The sequence below is a fragment of the Vidua chalybeata genome, chromosome 4, assembly GCF_026979565.1.
Source record: "Vidua chalybeata isolate OUT-0048 chromosome 4, bVidCha1 merged haplotype, whole genome shotgun sequence".
NCBI lineage: Eukaryota > Metazoa > Chordata > Aves > Passeriformes > Viduidae > Vidua > Vidua chalybeata.
In genome coordinates this window covers 43,320,845-43,333,540 of record NC_071533.1, presented here as the reverse complement: position 1 = coordinate 43,333,540, position 12,696 = coordinate 43,320,845, and the positions used below count along the sequence as shown (strand labels likewise).

The window sequence follows — 12,696 nt, the reverse complement described above, 5'->3', positions numbered from 1 at the left end:
TCAGGCAGGCAGGGAGGAAGAGCCATCCCAGTCACTGCTGCTGCTGGGTGCCCCAATGCCCATCCTGCCTTTGGGCAAAGAACTCAAGCCAGAGAAGGTGGGGCAGCCAAGCATGTCAAGCTCATCAAAAAGGAGTGGGGAGAAAAGGCAAATGGGAGCTTAATTTGTCAGTCCAGCTGTGGGTTGAGGAAGAGAGGAAACTAATCCCTTCCCCCTGTGACAATGTATATGGATTTATTTTACATTGGATAGGAACCTGACTTTTCCCTTGGTTACCACCCGACTGATGATGCCAGCACACTCCTGTCAGTTTGGGCAGAAGTTTGGTGCCCCAAACTGCAGAACAGACAGGTTTTATCTGAGAGCTAGGCTAGTGTCCCATTAGCCTGGTGGTTTGGGGATCCTTTTCAGAGGATGCAGGCTATCAGGCTGCAGATAGACCAGACACTGTATTGCCCAGTTCCAGACCATGTGCTCAGACCAGGACATTAGGAAAAAACAAGCTGCTGCAAACGTTTCTCAGTTTCTGAGCTGAACTCACTGCTGCCAGGGGATGATAAGCATGCTGAGGGTAAGCTTAAGAAGCCAGGACCTTCAAGACATTAACTAGCATCTCCTCAGCTAAGTCAAGAAAGGATATTATCAGCACAACCTTCGCTATCTCTGTTAAGACTGATTCAGTTATAGACATCTACAATGTAAATTTCTTAAACCAAATTATCCTTTTAGAGTCCCTTTAGAGCAATTTGAAAGAAATATTCACTTTTAAGGAGTAGTTAATTTCTCTCAAAAGGACTCAAACAAATGGATGACAGAGATTTGCATGCAAAGAGAAAGGACCCTTAATTGATTACCTTATATCTGTATATGTTTTTTTTTTTTCCTTACTCGCTGTGCTGAACATAAATGCTTATGATAACATTGAGGGGCATAGAATCCATGGGGAATTTAATCCTGAAGCAGCTGCTCAGTTTAAACAGGGCTGCTTAACTACAGACTTCCCAATGTGTGTTATCAAAGCACCATGTGAATATCTGTGATTGTCTGTAAAGTGATTCAGTGCAAGCCTGGATATAGGCTGAAAATGCAAGATCAAATCCCCATCAATGACAAGGGCAGTTAGACAGCCCAAAGGAACTTTCCACTTCAAACACAGAGTTCTTACAGCCTGTTTCCATAGAAGTGTGCAGGAAGTTGCACGCCAGCTCTGCCCATGCTTGTAGTTGCTTGACAAGGGTCAGTTCTGGAAGCCATTTACCACCACAGCAAAGTCACATTCCTCATGTCTCCTTAGATCTCTGCTGTGCATCCTAGAAAGCCAGTCCCTTGATCAGATTTAGTGGCTAACTTTGAACTCTTCCCTCCTTCCCTTCCTCCCTTTTCCTTCCTTCCTCCTTCCCTCTTTCCTCCCTTCATACTTTTTTCCCTTCTTCTCTCCCACCTCTCCTTCTTCTCTTCCTACCTGCCTGCCTCTGTGTAACCCGAATAATTTTAAACAATGTGTTGATTTTTTTTCATTACAAATAAATAAAGGACAGTTCTGGTTCTTTCCACTGTGCTTCTGTGCAGTATGTATGTCATTCATCCTTGCTGTGTGACTTCTGTTTTTCCTTAAGGGAAGCAAGTTATGTGTCTATGCAGCAACCACTGCATCCATCTTCGTGGACAATTTTTATTGAAATAAAACATGTTTTACCATTGTAGCAACCTTTGCATAGAAGCAACCCTATAACAATAGGTTTTTTTAGGTAAAGGAGCACATTCTAACTTCTAAACATTGGTAACAAAAACAAAGAGAGAAAGTACATACCTATTCACCAAGAGGATATTTAGAAGAATGATATACAAGTAGCAATGCAAATACAAATAATATGCAGAAAGGAATGGAGACAAAGGAAAAAAATTAATTTGTTTGAATTATATACAGCTCTTACTACAGTGCTATTTTTCTTGCTTGAAGAATCTTATACTGAGTTGATGTTTCTTCCCACTTCATAGGATGCATGGACTACAGAAATTACTTTATAAGGGATCTCAACTCCATTCACATTGTCATCAGACCTATAAAGATATTGGGCAGAACAACTTTGCTTGGTTTATGTTGAAGCATCATACTAAGCTTCTGAAGGCATGAGTTCTCTCCCTGCCTCACCATCTGTCCAGTGCGTGACCACTTCACAGTATCTGAGCTGCATTTTCCCATCTGTAGAGTGGGGATAACAAAATTACCTGCTTTCTACAAAAGGAAGAAAAATAAATAAAATTTTAAAGCTGACAAAGACTCTATGAAAATATGTATTGTATTTTGCTGTTTAAAAAAATCTTTCAGATTATAACAGCTAATAGAAGCAAACTGGTTCTAGGAGCAAAATATATCTTTGTGAGACTGAAGAGTCCACATTTACAGATTTTTGAAAGACACATTTGCATGTGGACAGTGCTTGAACTTTGCCTTTTCACTTACAAAAGACTTTAGCATTATTCAGTAATTCAGGAAGTAAATCAAGTATAAAGGTGTCAGAGTGAAAATTTCATAGAGGAAGTGATGCAGAGGTCATTAGTTATACCAAAAAGTAATCAAGCCAAAAATTTTGAAAGCAAGTTTTTCCTGCAGAGAAGATAATGTACAAGGACTAATTTCTTACCCACGGATTTTTTTTGAGCAGAGATGTTTTTGGTCAAGTTGCCTTCCCAAAATTCAGTCACATTTGGTCAAAATGAGAATTGAGCTTGATTTCCAGCTCTGAATTTCCAGCTACTCTCAAGTAGACATATACAGAAATAAACTGATTTGTTCCTGTAGCTCCATTTTGCAGCCTAGTGTACAGTTCAACACACAGCCACAAAAAAGAGCTTTCACTCTTTCTGAAAATATGCCAATGGATAATTTACATGGCAACAAGTTAGCTCCACTCCTCATCTTCAAATCACACATCAAGCCTCCACTGCTAGTCCACTTATATTTGTGACAACTTTCTACTGTAGGCAAAATTGTTCCTCTCAGTTTATTTCTGTCACAAACTAGTCTCTGTGAACTGGCTTTGTGCTGTTAGAAATTATGAATTACCTAGAGTGTACCAGCAAAGATGGACCTTACTTGGTAGCTTAGGATACTTTAACTTGTTCAAATAACCCTTTTGCAAGACTCACCTGACTTGAAATATTTGGGTAAATGCAGGGAGTAAAAGTGTTGCTTTGTAAGTCTCTACAAATTACTTGTTCACCAAGGTGCAGAGCTTTCTAACCTCTGTTGGCTGGAGACTGTGGTTGGAGTTGAAATTGCTTAAGCAATTGTAATCTTGATTAATACTTGAACTGAGTGCATCTGCCTGGCTCCCATCTGACCTGGCACTGAGAACTGCGTGGGCTCTGGCCATTGGGCTGGGCCAAGAAAAGTGAGCCAGCTCCAACTGGAAGTTGGTGGGGTGGAGTACACTGGAAACTGCTTAAAGAGAAAATGATTCTTTAATGGGAAAAGTGTGATTTTTCCAAGTAATTTGACCTGAGTGGAAACAAAGCTTGTCAGAGACTGTATTACGTGAAAATGTTTGCAGAATGATGTCAGTGTGTTAGCACTGTTAGCAGACAGTTGGAGCTTTATTCACAAAAAGGGCACATTTTCACTGCATGTAGTAGATTCATAAATGAGACTTTCTGTGCACAAGTGAGCTCCATGAAAATACAGCCCTTCCATTTTGAGGAAAAAGACATTTTTTGCATAGATGGGCCAAATTATTTTGTGGCACTCTGAATGCAAGTTATTAAAGGGCCCTCCAAGGTCTCTTCTTGAATATGAGTTCCTCTGAGCAAAGGTACAGGGAGAAGATTGGAGCACAGGCCCAAAGGCACTTCCCAAGGACCAGGTGTAGCCCACTGCTCTCATCGTGGTGGCTCAGGTCACAGATCCCCCTACTTCTGCCTCCCATGTCCTTGGCACTTATTTAGGGAAATGCGTAAGAAGCAAGGAATGCATGAAGTGATTAGTTCTCAGATATATTGCTGCACCCCGACAGTCTCCACAGCAACCACATCACACAATCCTCTCCATAAGACAATTGGAAAAAGATGGTTTCTTCGGGTGTTACCAGACCTTCTAGCTCAGTGACGTTTTCTGCTGGAGATGATAAACTCGAGCACAGTGTGGACAAGCAGCAAGCATAGGGTGAGGGAATTGGAGGGATGCTTTGAAGAATTTGGGAAGTCTGGAGTCAGTCTCAAGCTTGGAGGCAGGCAGTCAGTCCTCAGGAATATTTTGGTGATGCTCAGCCATCCATGTACACGTGAGTGGGAGTCTATGAGTGCAGATTCACACAGGATGGAATTCACAGTGCTGGGTAAGGGGAGGCAGAGGCTACTTGGTCAGCTACTGTCTCAGTCATTTCTTTCAGTGCTCCTACTGTTCTTTGCCTCAAAATCAGCACTAAGGAGCCTGTGGAGGAATTCTTCCAGGAAAATCTTCAGTAAAGCCTTTTAATTTTCTGAACTGGCCCTTGCTCCTCCCTTTGGGAATGGGGAATGAATATTTCCTGTATCATTTTCAGCTTGCTGCCATCAGTTTCTGTGGAATAAAATAATCCCCTTTCCCCTCTGCTCCAACTTTTCTGAAAAGAAATGATATATAATCTGCAGGTGGTCTGTGGGATGGTCCCTTGCCGGTGATTTCATTTTTGTTGCGGTGCAATATATTGCTATTGTTATTTGCACATCTTCAGTAGTAACATGCTAGGAAAATACAGATATTTTTATTAGAACAGGCTGAAGCACCTTAGCATTTGGGAATGATTTGGCTTTACAGTACTTGCTGTACCACAGGTTCAGTGTACACATATGCAAGCACATCTCTAACAGAAGGTAAAACTTACTTCTCCAGCATCATTTCCTATGGTCTCCCATACAGGTTCCTGTTGGAGGTTCCTGTCCTGCGCTGTTCACTGGTGTCTGAAGCCTGATGCAGTAGTGCATTAAGTGACGTGACTAACAGCTGCCATGAGTTGTGCTGTAAAAGAAAGTGTGTGTAGCAGATTTAAATCCCTCCTTAATGCATATGTATTTCATTTAAAAGTCTGACAAAAAAAAATCAGCATGTTCCTACCGTCACGGTTTAATTAGTTCTTATTGTATTCATAACTCATTTCCACTTCATTATTCATAACTGTCAGTTCCCTTTTTTCCTTTCCTTGTTTAATTAAAATTGTTTAAGCGAAATCAAGGGTGCCTGACTTCCAGGCTTGGGGACCAAATTCTTACTGCATAGGTCAACTACAGTATAGGCAGCTGCAGTGAAAGGTGATCTCTAATAATCCACAGGCTATGATTAAGGGAAAAAAACAAAATAAAACTGCCTCCGAACTTATTTCTCCAGCCAAATTTCTTCTTCCTACCTTGATTTGACTTGTGCCTTGATACCTGGGTTCATTGCATCAGGACTGTGCAGGAGAACCTTGGCTCTCCACTTTCCTCAGATCTTCCTGAAAGACAGTATAAAACAAGCAGAAGTCAAACAAAAACCTGCACAACAACCTCTTGGCAGAAATCATAAGCCAACAGGCTTCTGCCAAAAACCAAATCTCTTTACTTGTATCTCTGTGCTTGTTGATCTGTGGTACAACTCTCATGAAGGCTGGAAGTCTGCTTCCCTCGAGAAAGGACCCTGAAAATGGCAGCAGTGATTACTCTGCTTCACAGGAGCCAGCTCTGCTTCAGTTTTTTGCTTTGTTTGGGGCATTTGGGGAGACCACATCAGGAATACCCAGGTGAGATATCTGCCTGTTTCATTAAGAGCAGCTGGCGCAGATGCGGGGCTCACAATGTGCCACCAGAGGCTGGCCTTGGAGCTCAGTGGGCAGCAGAGCAAAGGAGACAGCCAGTGATGGGGCTGGGGGAGCCATAGGGAAAGGGCCTTGGGCTGGGGCACTTTCCCCACCTTGCATTCACAGTGGGGCACTGAAAGGTGTTTCCAGACAGGGCAGCCTGCCAGGTGCTCTTAGTCATTGATAACAGGATGAGAAGCTGTGAGCAGAGATAGCTGGGGGCAGAAAGGCAAGCCCAGCCTCTCAGGGTGTCCCCCGGAGAAAAAGGGTCTCCTCCTCTGTTAGTGCAGAGGAACAATGAGAATGGATTTGCTGGGGAGTGGATTGCAAGGCTGTATGCAGGGGCTGGGAGGGAGGGAAAACAATGTGCAAAAAGAGAGGACAACCATTGCTTTGCATGCAGCTCACTCAGTCCTCACAGGGAGCAGCTCACACCAGTTTGCTGCCCATTTCCAAGCCCGGTTGACTGACCAGTGAAATTGCCTGTGCTGTACCACAAATCTCTGTGGTATTCCAGCAGCTGAGGAAAAGATTTCATCTCAGCATCTGGTGGGAAGCATCCCTAGTGAGGAATCTTTAGCTACTTTCATTTCTTCTTCCTAAAATCTGAAGGCACCTGGTCCAGTAATGCTGTCAAAGTTTTATTGAGGAATAAGGGTAGCAAGAGTTTATTGGTATAGGAGAGGTTTGAAGGATTTGGGGGTGACCAGGATTTAAACGTTTTCTTATGACTTTGAGCTCCTCAAAACTAACAAGACTCTGGAGTCAGTACATTTCTTTGACCTCAAAAAGTCAATGAAACTGTTACCATTGTAAAGAGCTAAACTAGGACATTACTTGGCTTGTGTATTTTACAGTGAACACTTTTTTTTTGTGCCTTTTGCACTGGCATAATTGGGCCACTGTTCAGGTGCATATTGCTCTTCAGGAAGGACACATAAGCATGTGTTTAAGACCTATGAAATCACTAGCCTTTCTTGCCTTTCCTAAATCAACAGGACTTAAGCATGTGCCTAAAGTGCTTTTTCCGAAATGGGACCTTAAAGAGCTGAGTTAGCTTATCCACCTTCCTATTTAAAAGATGGATGTGGAAACTTTCCCAGATTATACATCTGCTCTTCCAATTTACATCGCAGAGGGTAAGGCTGAGTACAGAGGGAGCAGAAAAGGGGAAAGAAAAGTAAAAACAATCCTGAACTGGCTGCCTGGCAAAAAGAAAGTGAAACAGCTGCCTGCCAGATTGGGAGGGCTGCATACTGTGTGCACCGTGGCAGGGCCATCTGCACACCAGGCTTGCACCAGGTGCTGTATTTAGAATAGAAGGAGAGCCTGTAGAGAGAAAGCTAACCAGTTTACAGTCAAAGGCTGTCTAACTTTTCAGTCTAACCTTGATGTTTGGCCTCCATCTGATACATTCCTTGCTTTTTCCCTGCAAACTGTTGCAACAGTAACAGTCACAGAGAGGAATAACGGGTTGAGGAAGGCTTCTGCCTTGGTTTTGCTTTTTCTTCCCAGCACTGTGTCTCAGCAGACCATGGAAGCACAAAGAGAACTCCTGGAATTTGAAGATGTGAAATTTGGGGTGCCTCATAGACAAAAAGATTATTCTGCTACAAACCCAACCTTTTTGGAGGAGTGACACTTCCTGGGGGTGGCGATGAATTTCAGGCACGAGGAGCAAAGGCAGCTCTGTGCCTGTGGCTGTGCACGCACTGCCCACAGCCTGCACCTTGGTCCTGCATGGGGAGCCTGCATTCACTGCATCCATGCTGCCTGCATGGCCCAGGTGCGCCGGTCTCCCTGCACTGGTAGGGAGGATGTGTTTGCTCCAGCTGTCACACCCCTGCGTGGGTCAAGCCTCTAGAGAACAAGACATCACAGATACAATCTTGGATCCTCCAGCTTTGACCCTGCCGTGCTTCTCATCCAAGACAGTTCTGGTAAAAGTTTTTTTGCTTACTTTCACTATATTTCCACCCCCATTCCTGAAAATTTTCTTTCAGTGCAATGAGGATTTAGCTAATTTTTCACTGAGACTTAGACAAAATAAAATGGGGACCAATCCCAATTATGCCATAGTAAGTCTGAGTTCAGTGCAGCCTGACAGGGCAAAATTTAGTGACCCAGAGTACGAACAAGAACGACACTCTGGCATCGCCTCTGCCCTTAAGCCTGGGGAATTTATGAGCCTTATCTTGGCTGCTAGGCCATCCTTCTCTTCCTTTACTTGTGCTTTACTTCCTTCCCATAAGTTTTAATACTTTATCTGAACCTAGGCTGTTCTTTACATCACATACTTCCTCTTTGATTTCAAAGATGGAGGGGAAGTTATTTAAAAATAGGCTCTATCATTCCAACATTCTGGCAATTAGGCACGGAGCTAGACCTCATAAGTACATCTGTGACTCTGAGGGAGGTCAGCATGGTTTAACTTTTGAGGCAGAGAAGAAAATCAAACTGTTTCACCATTTGTCTGGTGAGAGCCAGAGATCCTTTTGTATTAATTTCTTCATTTTGTTGTGCAGTTTGGGATTTTGTATTCAGCTTTCATCTACTCTGATGATGTAGGAGGTATCAAATGGAATTCCAGGGAAGAGCACTCAGTGCTGACAGGGCTCGGTGGCTGGCTGGTGCTGTGGCTGCACTTATACAGTTGCCTAAAAGTGGCCAGAGTGTTGCTCTGAAGACACTTGTCTATTTGAAGCTGAGATGAAACTGCCAATCTGATCTCCTATTAAATACCAGTTGGTCTCTTATTGCTCTCTTTTAATTATGCTGACTGTGCACTGGGGCTGACTTTCTTTTTGATGCAGTATAAATCGCTGAAACCAACCAACATGTTTCTCCATCCTTTGCATTTGCAGTAGCAATGGGTTGTGGAGGAGTCAGCAATTTCAGATGGTAGGCCCAGCACAGGTCACTTGAGAGGGTACTGTTCGAGCCAAGCTTTGCCACTAGTCTCCAGCTTGACCCATGGGATGAATCAGCTCACCTTTTGTGCCTCCATTTCCCAACATTAAGTGTTTTGCAATCAAAGATTGGAAAGCTTCATAAAACAGACATAGATTAGTGCTACTTTGCACATGGCACAAGCAGTGAAGAATCAGTCCCAGGGAAACAGCAGAGGTGAGAGCAACACATGGCTATCTGTGTGTCATTAGCACTCCCCAGAGCCTCTGGTACTCCCAAAGCTCATAAATGGCAATATGAATGTTTCAAAAATATTTTTTTTAAAAATGTAAAAGGCTACTTTAATTAAATGAACATAACTTTTCTCTTAGATCATAACCTTGGATCTCAATAAGTATGTTGGGAATTCAGAAGCATTTCAAATAATTTTTTTAAAAAAGAGAGCATGATGTTCTTTTATAGTTGGCAATTTTACAGGCTTCTTATATTAAACCAGATTTTCATTTTTTAAAAAGTAAGCTGAAAAGCTTTTGTAATAAGATATTAAAAAGTGTTTAGCATGCTGGGTCATCAACAGCAATGCTTGAATGCAGACTTTAAGATTTTTTAAAAAGCAGTGCAAATTTATATATATATATATATAAGTTGCTTTATCTGCTCCCTTTTTGCTTGGCCAAACAGGATCTTGCAAAAATAAAGCTATTGTGTGTCAATTTATTGTTCAGTCTTAATAAAAAATAGAAAAATTGGTCTTACTTTTTCATTGTTTAATCTTTTGCCATCCACAATGTAAAGATGATGAGAGCTTGGTCTTGTGGTGTAGGCTCAGTTTGAGATGGCACAGTGGCTTACAGCAAGCAAGGGAGAGCAGAGAAGTTGCCTAGTGCCATGGGATTGTAGCCATGGGTTGGCAGACCCAGCTCCCCATGGTGGTGATCTCATAGGGCTGGGACACCACCCAATGGCCAGGCTGCCAGAGTGACACCCAGCACAGGGCAGGGCCTGCTCATGCCTTTGCTCTGGTATGGCATCAGCATGGAACATTTTGGGAAACAGAGAAATTGCACATTGTCACCACCATATAGCTCCTTTCCTTCTTCAGATCTAGAAGATCTGCTGCTTCCAGTCCCTTAAAAGTAATAATGGTCAGAAGATGCTTGTTTCTTTGTCTCCCACTGGAATCACATGGTAGCCCTTTCTGTCTTTCACTGGACCACTGAATAATATGAGTCAAGGATCCTCTTGTTGCAGGCAGTAAAGCCCTGTCATCTGCATTTGCTTTCCTAATATTTATCTACTTATAAGTTGTCAAACTGCATCCTTTGCTGTGAAAACCTGGGAAGTATATGTCCATAGAATGGACATAATGCCCATAGAAGCATTTCTATGGGCTTCCCTATCTCATCAGGATTCAGGTCTGCACAACACACAGACAGGAGTGTTAAATCAATAGTGTTATACTGTTGATATTGTTCAGGTGACCAGTAGAAGTAAAAGGCTTGTCAAGGTCTTATTTCCAGTTTAATCTTGGCTGAGCACTCCTCTTGTGTGTTCAGGATGCTCTCAACTATGTGTGGAAGTTGAAGTGACTTATTTAGGGCATATCTTGACCTGGCAAAATCTCCTAATTATACAGTCCAATTTTGATAGCTTGCTTAATACCTACTGTTAAGATGTCCAGAGACCTCTCCCTACAGACACCAAGAAATTGAAAACAGATTTGGATTATCCTGGAGGGTCTTGTTTGCTCCTAAGCGGGTCATTACTCCACTAAGTGTACCTTCTCATCATGTACTTCCCTCCTTCATCAAGAGAGGCTTATGAATCATGATGCCTGGGACCTCTTTAAAGCTTGAAAATCAGCTTCAGGGAAGTTCATGCCTCTCTCCTGCCAGTAATCTGCTGTTCAGGACACAAATCTTTTTGCTCCTCTTCAGTCATCAGTGCTTGTTGGTCACTGCCCATCTCACAGCCACTGCAGCAGCTCAGTTTAAAGGAGCAGTGACACTGCCTAGATTGGAATCCATCTGCATAACATGTTTGCTGAACAGCTCTGAAGAAGCTCATTTATAAAAGTCAGCATGTTGGTAAATGGTAGCTAGTTCACGAATACAAACAAAAAGAAGTTGGATCTACAAGTTGCTACAAGTTATTTACTGTGTCCAGATTCATTTGCAGCAATGGGTTGGGTGCAAGAAAATCTTGAGCTTTGGCCAGAAGTCAATTCTTTTGTTGTTAGCAGTTACATCTGCTGCTCCTTTCTTTTAGTGCTACACAGATCTCTTTAATCCCTAGAATGTGTTCCCAATTTGATTGTATTTACATATATGTCTATAGCTTTACTGAAAATACCAGCCTTACTCTTCATCACATTTCCATGCTGTGTTAGGGTTTCGTTTGGATAATGTCACTTCTCTTGTGCCTGGAAAATTTGGCTTCCTGTGAGGTTTTGGAATTTGACATCTTCCTTTATATATCCAGGTTTCTTTTAATTTTTCTCTCTCTCTTTTTTTTTTTTTTTCCTTCCCCCCCTCCCCTTTCTTTTTTCTTTGTAGTTCTCTTTTCAGTCTACTAAGAAAAACAAGGATGCATACTGCATACCCTCTGGCCTGCCATGTTTAATACAGATGAAGCTTCTGCATGAAAAATGTACATGAGATTTTGCATTATGCTTGAAGTAGGTGCAAGGAACCATACTCCACAGCTGAAGGAACCATCATGGAGATGCAGGAAGTGGCAACAAATCACATCTGAACCAAATCAATCCAATGAAACAGAACCAAAAGAAATCTAAACTTGTTGTATCTGACAATGTTGTATCTGTTTTAATGTTTGATTGCTGTGGCCGGAGCTAGTGTCACCTCATGCAGACTCCTGACCAATGCCTTCCCAATAGTGAGTGCTGCTGGTTGCAAGCTAGCTCTCAGGACACATGATGATTCAGTGTCCCCCAAGGCTAGCCTGTGCCTCATTAAGAGATAAAGTCCAGAAGCCTCACAGTCATGTTAAATACAAGGTTGTGCACTGATATCTGACACAGGCTGAGCAACTAAATCTCTCCCATGGGCCTCAGAGCCGCAGCCCGTGTGTGTGCTGGTGGCCCCCGAGGCAGAGGTGCCTGTGCCACGCGCTGCCCACCTCCTCCCAGCCCCTGCTGGAAAAGGAGCCAGCTCAGCCAAGTGCCCTTGTGAGCAGGGGGTGCTCAGCAGTGGCACAGGGGCTTCTCCAAATCCAGCCCCAAACATGAGAAGCTTGGGCTGAGAACAGGCTGCTTCCCATGGTCCCCCTGAGCTCCCAAGGAGTCTTCTCCTAATTCCTCAAGTAAGGAAGGGCAATGAAGATGCTGCTGCATCCCATACCAAACCTTTTTATTGTGATAGGGCTTTTCCACATCAGGAGCTGCACACCCAGGCTCCTGGGAGTGGGTTTTCTAAGCATGCATAACTCCACAAAGACCAGTGCCAACAACTTCTTTAGAATTCAAACACATATCATGATAATCATGAGAGTATTTCCTAATATGCTTTTTTGCCTGTTGGTACAGAAAACATAAAATATTTTTGTCTGTATGATCTTAAAATTTTACACTTAAAAGAGCTATGTTTTCAAAAAAAAATCTGACTCATCCCTCCAGGAAAATAATGACTAATCACAGCTGGTAGTGAACAAACCCATTAACCCAGTTATGTGCAAAACTACTAACCCAAGATTCATGAAGCAGATATATAACTTTATGCAACTAATGGGATTTTTCCCAAGTTTTACCACAGAGATTATGAGGTAAAGGTAGATGAATTTTTAAAAGATATTATTGACATTTTTTTCACATTAAAAATCAACATATTATACTACATCTCATTGCCTTGAAGTTTAAATAATAACTCAGAGTTTTCCAAACTTAGAAGAAGCCTTCCTGCTTCTATGGATGAACAGACCTGTTGCATCAATTTACCATGGACATACACTTGATTTAGTT

General features: G+C 42.4%; 1 long non-coding RNA gene across 4 annotated transcripts; it reads right to left on the bottom strand.

The window, feature by feature from the left end:
* Nucleotides 1-1,888: 1,888 nt before the first annotated feature.
* Nucleotides 1,889-9,593, bottom strand: LOC128787094 (uncharacterized). 4 transcript variants are annotated; one of them, XR_008430570.1, is made up of 8 exons: nt 9,477-9,593; nt 7,198-7,365; nt 5,576-5,650; nt 5,382-5,468; nt 4,863-4,996; nt 4,091-4,722; nt 2,153-2,236; nt 1,889-2,061 (listed from the first exon to the last, which is right to left on the bottom strand). It is a non-coding gene; the product is annotated as an uncharacterized LOC128787094 (long non-coding RNA). The 4 variants fall into 4 exon arrangements; XR_008430571.1 differs by lacking the exon at nt 5,576-5,650; XR_008430568.1 differs by lacking the exons at nt 5,576-5,650; nt 7,198-7,365.
* Nucleotides 9,594-12,696: the final 3,103 nt, after the last annotated feature.